Here is a 7930-nt window from a genome sequence, read left to right on the forward strand (position 1 = left end):
GGTTTTCTATTTCTTCATGGTTCAGGTTTGGTAGTTTATGTGTCTCTAGGTATGCATCCATTTCTTCCAAATTGTTAAATTTGCTGGGGTATAGTTGCTCATTATATGTTCTTATAATTGTTTGTAGTTCTTTGGTGTTGGTTGTGATCCCTCCTCTTTCATTCATGATTTTATTTATTTGTGTCTTTTTTTCTTTTTGATAAGTCTAAGACCATATATATATAACCACAGTATCACATGTGGACATTCTGGAAAGCAAGGGAAGGTGTGAAGCATCAGGGTTAAGGCCAGATAGCAAAATGGGATCTTTAGAAGTTGAAGTCTAAAAGAGTGAAACCAGATAAGACCAAGAGAGTGAGTTGAAGAGATTGAGCCCCAAAATGCCCTGGACACAGTGCCACAGAGACAGGGTGTGAGAACCTATGTATATGTTTTCTTTGGCAGAAAGTTGGGATGGAGAATTTAAGGGCATGATGCTTGCCAGGACAGATTTAAGATTGCATGCCTGGTTCTTTACATGTTTTGTGTGTGTGTGTGTGTGTGTGTGTGTGTGTGTGTGTGTGTGTGTCTTTTGAGAAGTGTGTTTCTATCTCCTCCCTTAAGGATCATAATGACACCTAACAGTCTCCACAAAGAGTAAGTCATTCACTCAGTTATCACTGAGCGTAAGGTAAGGGCCAGCATTGGGCCAGAATTAGTGCGGTTCTTCTTATCAATAATCCATACTCAAAGGATTTATTTTGTTCAGCAAGAAGTGACAAGTGAGCTAAATAAAGCCTTTTTTTATGTTTATGACATTTGAAGAATGATGTAGGTTTTTGTTAATGCCATGTAAGCACCCTCTAAAAACACAAGAAAAATTCTCTGAAGAGACCTGAATCACACATGTGAGGAATGCCTCCCTATGTGTCCCACTGATCTCAGTCATGGGGCAGGGATACTTATGGAAATAAAACAGGAAACACGACACAAACAAAACCATTTATAACCCATGAAAATGGGCAAGCAAGAAGGGTGGTGTGCATGAGGTGTAAGAAAAGAGCACATTTGTACCAAATGCTTCCAATGAATTGTTCAAGAACACTTCATCCTTGGAGTAGGATTTCCTCTAATTCTGTCAAGGTTGGTGTCTGCATGGATTATGTGCCAAGTAATTGTCCGGTCGCAAGTTAACAGTATCAAGAGGCTATTTTAAAGATGAATGGGAACATAAAACATATTTGGTCCTATTCTCCACTTTGAATATGTCTCCGGAACAAAACGTGTACTTGAAATGAAATGTAGAAATGTGATTTTTGTGAGTTACAGGGTTTCTTTTTTCCTTTCACAAGACTGACAGAACAAAAACATTTAGAGGAAGACAGCCCAATGTCACATAAGTATTTGTATATTTGTTCTTACTATGGCACACAAGGGACATCACCAACCCCCTCCCTGACTGAACGCTGAATATTATTTAAGTTCTGTCCTCACACTCCAGTGCTTTCCAATAGCTAAAAGAATTTTGCATTTCTTCCCAGAGGAACTGTAAACTCAAAAAGAAAGATTCTCCTACAATAAATTGTATCCATTTTATTTTTCAAAATAGTTACTTTTTAAAAATATATGCTAAGAAAAAGTAAGAGGGGAGAAAGAGGGCCTCTATTTATGAACTGTGCTCTTTTCTTATTCATACTATTTCCAAGACCAGGCAAATTATCATAATCTTCCTAACAGAGATACACAATTCCACCTAAGAATTACTGTTTTCCTAAACCAGTGAAAAAGCAAAGTTTCTAATAGATGCTGAGATAAATCATCTGTGTGTGCTTATATGTGCACCCTAGAAATTCCTTTTGAATTTCAAGGTTATAAATAATTCCCAAACCCAAGTTTTAATATGGATTATTTGTCCTCCTCTGCTGGTGTCATTTCTTTTGATTTAATCATTATCCCTTACAGGCGAGCACCAGTCCATTCAGTATTCTGACGGGACCAAGCCACCACCCCACCTAAGAATATCAATTGTGTTTTGAAAGCATACAATTTGATTCATGCAGGAACCACTGTATATGCATCCCGGTGTTTTCATAAAGACTTTCTTATTTACTCTAAACAGTGTTATGACTTTCACTGTATGGTCACATAGTAATTGCTTAACCTTCTTAAGTCTTTTCAAGAAACCTTAAGGAAGAAAAAGGAAAGCTTGGCCTCAAGAATACATTTTCTGTTCTTATAAAAATCAGCTCCTCTCTGAAGAGCTGAAATGAGGCAAAGCTTCAAAGCTGCAGCCTCGAGTGCTGTAAGTACTGGACTGTACAGACAGCTCTTCAACCATGTCTGAATGGGCAAAGGAAAGGAATTTTCGGCCAGCTGAATGTGTGTTTCCCACCTTTTTTTCCTCATGCATATCTATAAAGGATACTGGACTAGAATTCCGAGTAGGTGTCCTATTTAAGGCTTGTTAGCAAGGGATTCCCACAGTAGAATCTGGAAACACACACGTCCACACATACATACACACTCCACTCCTTGGCTCACTCAGGATTATCAGGACTTAACCCTAGGCCAGCTCTGCTACCTGTCTGCCTGACTTCTAGAGACACAAAGAGGTTCAAATGAGCCCATCATCGAATGGAAAAGCCATCAGAAATGAAAAAGCCTCTCTTCTCCTATCCCACTACTCAAGCCTTTTAATCCTACAGACTGTTCATCTTCATATGGTGAGTGTACCCACAGGGCACACACACACACACACACACACACAGATGCACATGCTATGCACACACATGCAGTGACATCAAGGGTGGCTGCCCTTTCTTCCTCATGTCCACTTACCCCACTTTCCCAACAAGGGAAAACACATTACTTCACCTCCCGAAACCCATGCCAGTGCCCTTTGCCCCATGGAAATGGCAGCCATTTCTGCGTGGGGGTTTCTGTGTAGGAGTCAGCAGTTCTGCACTTCTCCAGACACATGCTGCTCTAGAGATAATGAGCACAACTGTATAGAGGAGAATACAGATAAACAATCGCAGTACAGTTGAAGACTGCTCTGTGCAGCCTGATTATCCACAATGTACCAAGCTCTACCAGGATCTGTGTGGCAGAGGGGAGTGATCTCTCCTGTGCCATTCTTCTAGGAGTAGCTGTTCCAACTCATGTAGAAAACTCCTCATTAAAAATGGCCCCAAAGAGAAACTGACATTGCACCTGAGAAGACTAAGGAAATATGCTTCCTATACTCATCTTTGGAGATCTATAGCACACTTTTCCCATAACCTGCTTACCACACTCCTTAGGATGGATTTTGAAATGTGGTCCGATTGTTTTAAACATTACCCCTCATTTTAATTCTTGAAAATAAATATTTTTGTGAATATTCCTCCAATGTTTTCACAGATATATCTATGCAATTTTTTAAAAGATTTTATTTATTTATTTGAGAGAGAGAGAACATGGGGGGAAGGGTAGAGAGAGAAGGAAAGGGAGAATCTCAAGCAGACTCTGCTCTGAGCACAGAGCCTAATGCAGGCTTCAGTCTCACAACCCTGAGATCATGACCTGCGCCAAAATCAAGAGTCAGATGCTTAACCCCATATGCATTTTTTTATTAAGATCAAACTAAATAGGGGCACCTGGGTGGCTCAGATGGTTAGGCATTCGCCTTTGGCTCAGGTCATGATTCCAGGGTCCTGAGATCGAGCCTACCACATTGGGCTCCTTAATCAGCAGGGAACCTGCTTCTCTCTCCCTCTGCTCCCTGCTTGTTCTCTCTTGCTCTCCTGTCAAATAAATAAATAAAATCTAAAAATAAAAAAAATCAAACTACATAGACTTTTGTTAAACTTTTCACTTAAATATTTTACTTTTTCATTAATATTCTTTGGTAAGAATTTTTGTTACAACTTTGACACAACTTTTTTTTGAAATTTATTAATTTAATTAAACAATAAACATTTAGACATAATTTGGGGATGAATTTATCTGTGGTATGGATCTAATAAAGCCTTTGGGAGTCCAGATACCATTGAATATACAGGAGAATTATTTTTCTGTTTTATAATCCATCTTTAAGAAATGAATTTGTTCTCATTGATGGTTTCCAATTCTTGAGAACTTATGTGTTGGTCTTTATTAAGTCTAGGCATGACACTAGCTGGTTGGGTGTGAAATATTATCTCACTTGCAAAAATAAACATTACTTTACTTCTCTACAATCACAACCACATTTGTTATTAGACACTCCATATAACCCTAGTGATGATTTAATTCTAACTCTTAGGCTAAAAGAGCATGAGCAGAGCTGAGAATCTGCAGCATCCTCTTTCTCACTGCAGAACCTTAATCTCTAATCATCTTGTGAAGACATTTGTCAAGACAAAAGTACATCGCAGTATTGGCCACGTGAGCCGTCATTTTTGTATAAATGAAAGATTGTTGACTGTCTTTGGCCTTTAATTCTGCAGACCAGAAGTAATTATGGGTTAAGCTGGTTACCCAGGCTGGTAATTCTTATTTAAAATCTTCTCTTTAGCACCACCATGAGACTTGGGGTCTGTAGACAGCTTCCTATATGATCAAATCATAATCCAAATTTCTTTTAAAGTTATACTTAAAATAAAACCTCTTTAGGATGATTTGATGCACATTTTTCACCTCAGAACAAAAACTATCCCTCCTCTATGCTGAGAACATAGTTTCATTGTCATGAACTAATAGCAGCAATAGACAATTAATTGGTTCAGCTGTCTAATGATTGTTAGAAAGAATACGTTATGACCAATAATTCTGAAGGTAAAAATCATTATTTTTGGCCGCTATTCCCTGGTTCAATTAGTTTATATTCAGTAAGTCCATCTAACAAATCATTCATGTGGTTACTTAGGACCTTGGCAGTTTCACTGGGAAGCTCTGTTGCTCAGTTTTGCCAAACCAGATGTTTCTTGAGCAAACTACTAAGAACTCTCCATGATTGTGACAGGCAATTGGCAAGTCCTCCTTTGAAAATGTTCCAGGATATTTTATAACCATGCATTCTATAGTGTACAGCTTCGGGACATTGATCATTCATATGTTTTTGTTAATGATGTAGATAAAATGGTGCAGATAGAGGGACTTTCTATAGAAAATTATACACTCCACCCATAGGTCTTCTTTTGCACCATTTCAGTGGAATTTCGAAATGACCATTCATTCAGACATGAGTTTTAGTTAGATTGCAACAGGAGCATTGAAAATGAAACTGGCTGATAATGGAGTCTGGAGAGACTTCTAGAGAGTGTGACCCCTGATATGATCCTGAGGGACAAGTGGGCTGGGGCTTGATGGGGGAAGGGGAGGAATGGTATTCCAGACAGAGGGAGTGGTGTGTGGAAACAGCACTGCAGCGTGGAGTAGCATAATGTACTCAGGAACCTGCATGTTGCTGAACAGGAATGAGGGCCAGGGGTGGGAAGCATAGCAGGAAATGAGGCAAAGGCATGGTGAGGAGACAAGCCATGAAGGACATTCTGTGTTAAACTAGAAGTTTGATCTTTATTCTGAAGAATATGGGAGCTCATTCAAGGAGTTTAAAAGCAGGTACGTGACATGATATGATTTCCCTTTTAGAAAGGTTACTCTGGCAATAGTGTGGAGAATGAGGGCGGGTAGGACTAGAGGGAAGGAGGGCAGTTTGGCAGCTATTGAAGCAACACCAACTAGAAAGGGCACAGTAAGCTAGTGACGATGAGACCAAAGAGCAAGAGAGAGATGAAAAACAATATTTGGGAAGTGGGATTAACAGTATAAACTGAAGGTTAAAAAAAAGAGAGAGAGAGACAGAGAGAGAGAGAGGAAGAAAATAGAATTAAGAACAGTACTCGGGTTTTTGACTTGGGAGTTTAGGTGGATAGTGTTGCCAGTCTCTAAAATTGGGACTGCTGGAATGAAATCAGAATCCTATACCAAGATAATGAATTTGATTGCTCGGTGTTGAATTTAAAATGCAGATAGGACATCCAGATAGAGCTATCTTACAGGTAATTGGGTTACCTGAATATGGAGTTCAGGAGAAAGGTCTGGGTATAGATTTGAGAGTCATGAATATCTAGGTGGTAGATAAAGCCCCTCAGGTTGAAGGAGGTCACCCAGGGCAAGAGATAAGGCAGAGGGCCAGAGATAAAGATCATTGTCCACCAGAAAATCATCAGTAACCTTAATGTCAGTGTTTGCTCTGGCATACTGGGGGACAGGAGGCTCACAACAGTGAGTTCAAAGTGTATGTCAGGTACAGAGGTTGTCAAACCTTGGACTTTGGTACAAAAACCCAGTGCAGAAGTGTGGGGACAAATGCATTCCTTATCAGGGATTTCAGTCATCACTAAGAAAACTAGGAATCTAAAATAAAGTCAGTAAAATAACTGTGGTGATCATAGGTTAAAGAAGTGCTACGTCTATAACAAAAAAAAAAAAAAATTGTCACGTGTACATTATTACACTAATTTCTGGGCACCAAGACTTAAATTCTAGCTCAAATGGGCTTTAGGTTTGAGGATTCGCTCCTCTTTTTCATCACTTTTGCCAAGGATGAAGACAAGATGTGAGGAATTAAGCCAGAGGAGAAACAAAAGAATTAGACTAATTAATTGTTATAACATGTGTTGGTATCTCTAGAAAAGTGGGAGGAAGTGATGGGCTTCTTCCCTCTCATCCACTCTAAATTAAAAAGAGCCATGTTTTACAGGGCATGACTGATCTGACCTACTCACCGGGAAAGCAGAGAAATTGGAAAGTAAAACAAAATCAAGGCATTTTTAGCTGCCTCTAGAAGACATGGCTTGCTCACTTCCTGAAAGCAAGAACAGGGAAGGAGGAAAGTCAGCTCGTTTACATGATCTGTGAGGCTGAGGCTGGCAGTGAAAATGATAGACTTTCTTTATTACCTGTGAGGTAAAGGAATCCTGGCCATTGTGAGAACCTTGGCCCAAAAGTTATGGTTCTCAACAATCAGGTTAGCTGCAACTCTTCTCTGAGTGGAATAAAAAGAAAAGCAGATAGAAAAACAACAAAAGTGTGTTTATCCTCCACTGTTCTACCCCATCCCTCACCCTTGGATGCATGGAGAGCAAACTAAAATTCCTCTCCTGTATGGTAACATCAAGATAGAAATGGAAAGCTCCTCCCCCAACAGAGGACAACACATTCTGAGGAGATCATATAGAAATTACAGTATTTAAAACTATGCCAGCTGAGATTTTTGGAGCTAGAGAAATCTACCTGAAATGTGTTAAAATGGATATCATCTGATGGAAATCATAGCATTTCTTTGCATAGGTCAAGACGGAGCTGAGGGCCAACAGATGGCCACTAAAGATGGAGCAACCAACTGTCCTGGTTTGCCCAGGACTGAAGGGTCCTCCAGGACACAGAATTTTTAGTTCAAACCAAGACATTGCTGGGCAAACAAGAACAGTTGGTCACTTGGGATGACAGATTTTGATTCAATGAAAGGAAGACACAGTTTAACAGTCAGAGCTCTCCAATGGGGGGTAACGAGTTTGCTGTTTGGAGAGACTCACTCTCAGCTCAGTGCAAGGCTGAGCTGAAAAGGGAGGTAGGAATTGATGACTTCCAAAGACAAGTTTACCAATGGAGTCCAGGACTTCATACATGTAGAAGACATATGTGAAATGAGATAAATTCTGTGAGTTGCCAAGAAAAAGCTTTCTTAATTCCAAACACGTGTTGTACTCTCTTTATTCACAGCTTTTTTTCTCATGATGGACTGCTCGCAACTTAAAGCCAATACAGAGACCAGTGCTGGTGTCCTTCACGAGGGCCAGCCTCAGGGCCTCCAGTAAAGGAGAATAATCGGGATCAGCTCACAGGAGTCATTGTAAAAGGGGGAGAGCACTCAAGTGTCCCTGCCTTTTAAAAATTTTATTGGAATATAAGCTTTGACAAAGTA

General features: G+C 39.8%; 1 long non-coding RNA gene across 1 annotated transcript; it reads left to right on the plus strand.

Moving 5' to 3' along the window:
• The first annotated feature begins 5359 nt into the window (after positions 1 to 5359).
• On the plus strand, positions 5360 to 7930 carry LOC131833178 (uncharacterized). Its single transcript, XR_009354349.1, has 2 exons — positions 5360 to 5562; positions 7729 to 7930. It is a non-coding gene; the product is annotated as an uncharacterized LOC131833178 (long non-coding RNA).

Source organism: Mustela lutreola, chromosome 6 (genome assembly GCF_030435805.1).
Source record: "Mustela lutreola isolate mMusLut2 chromosome 6, mMusLut2.pri, whole genome shotgun sequence".
NCBI lineage: Eukaryota > Metazoa > Chordata > Mammalia > Carnivora > Mustelidae > Mustela > Mustela lutreola.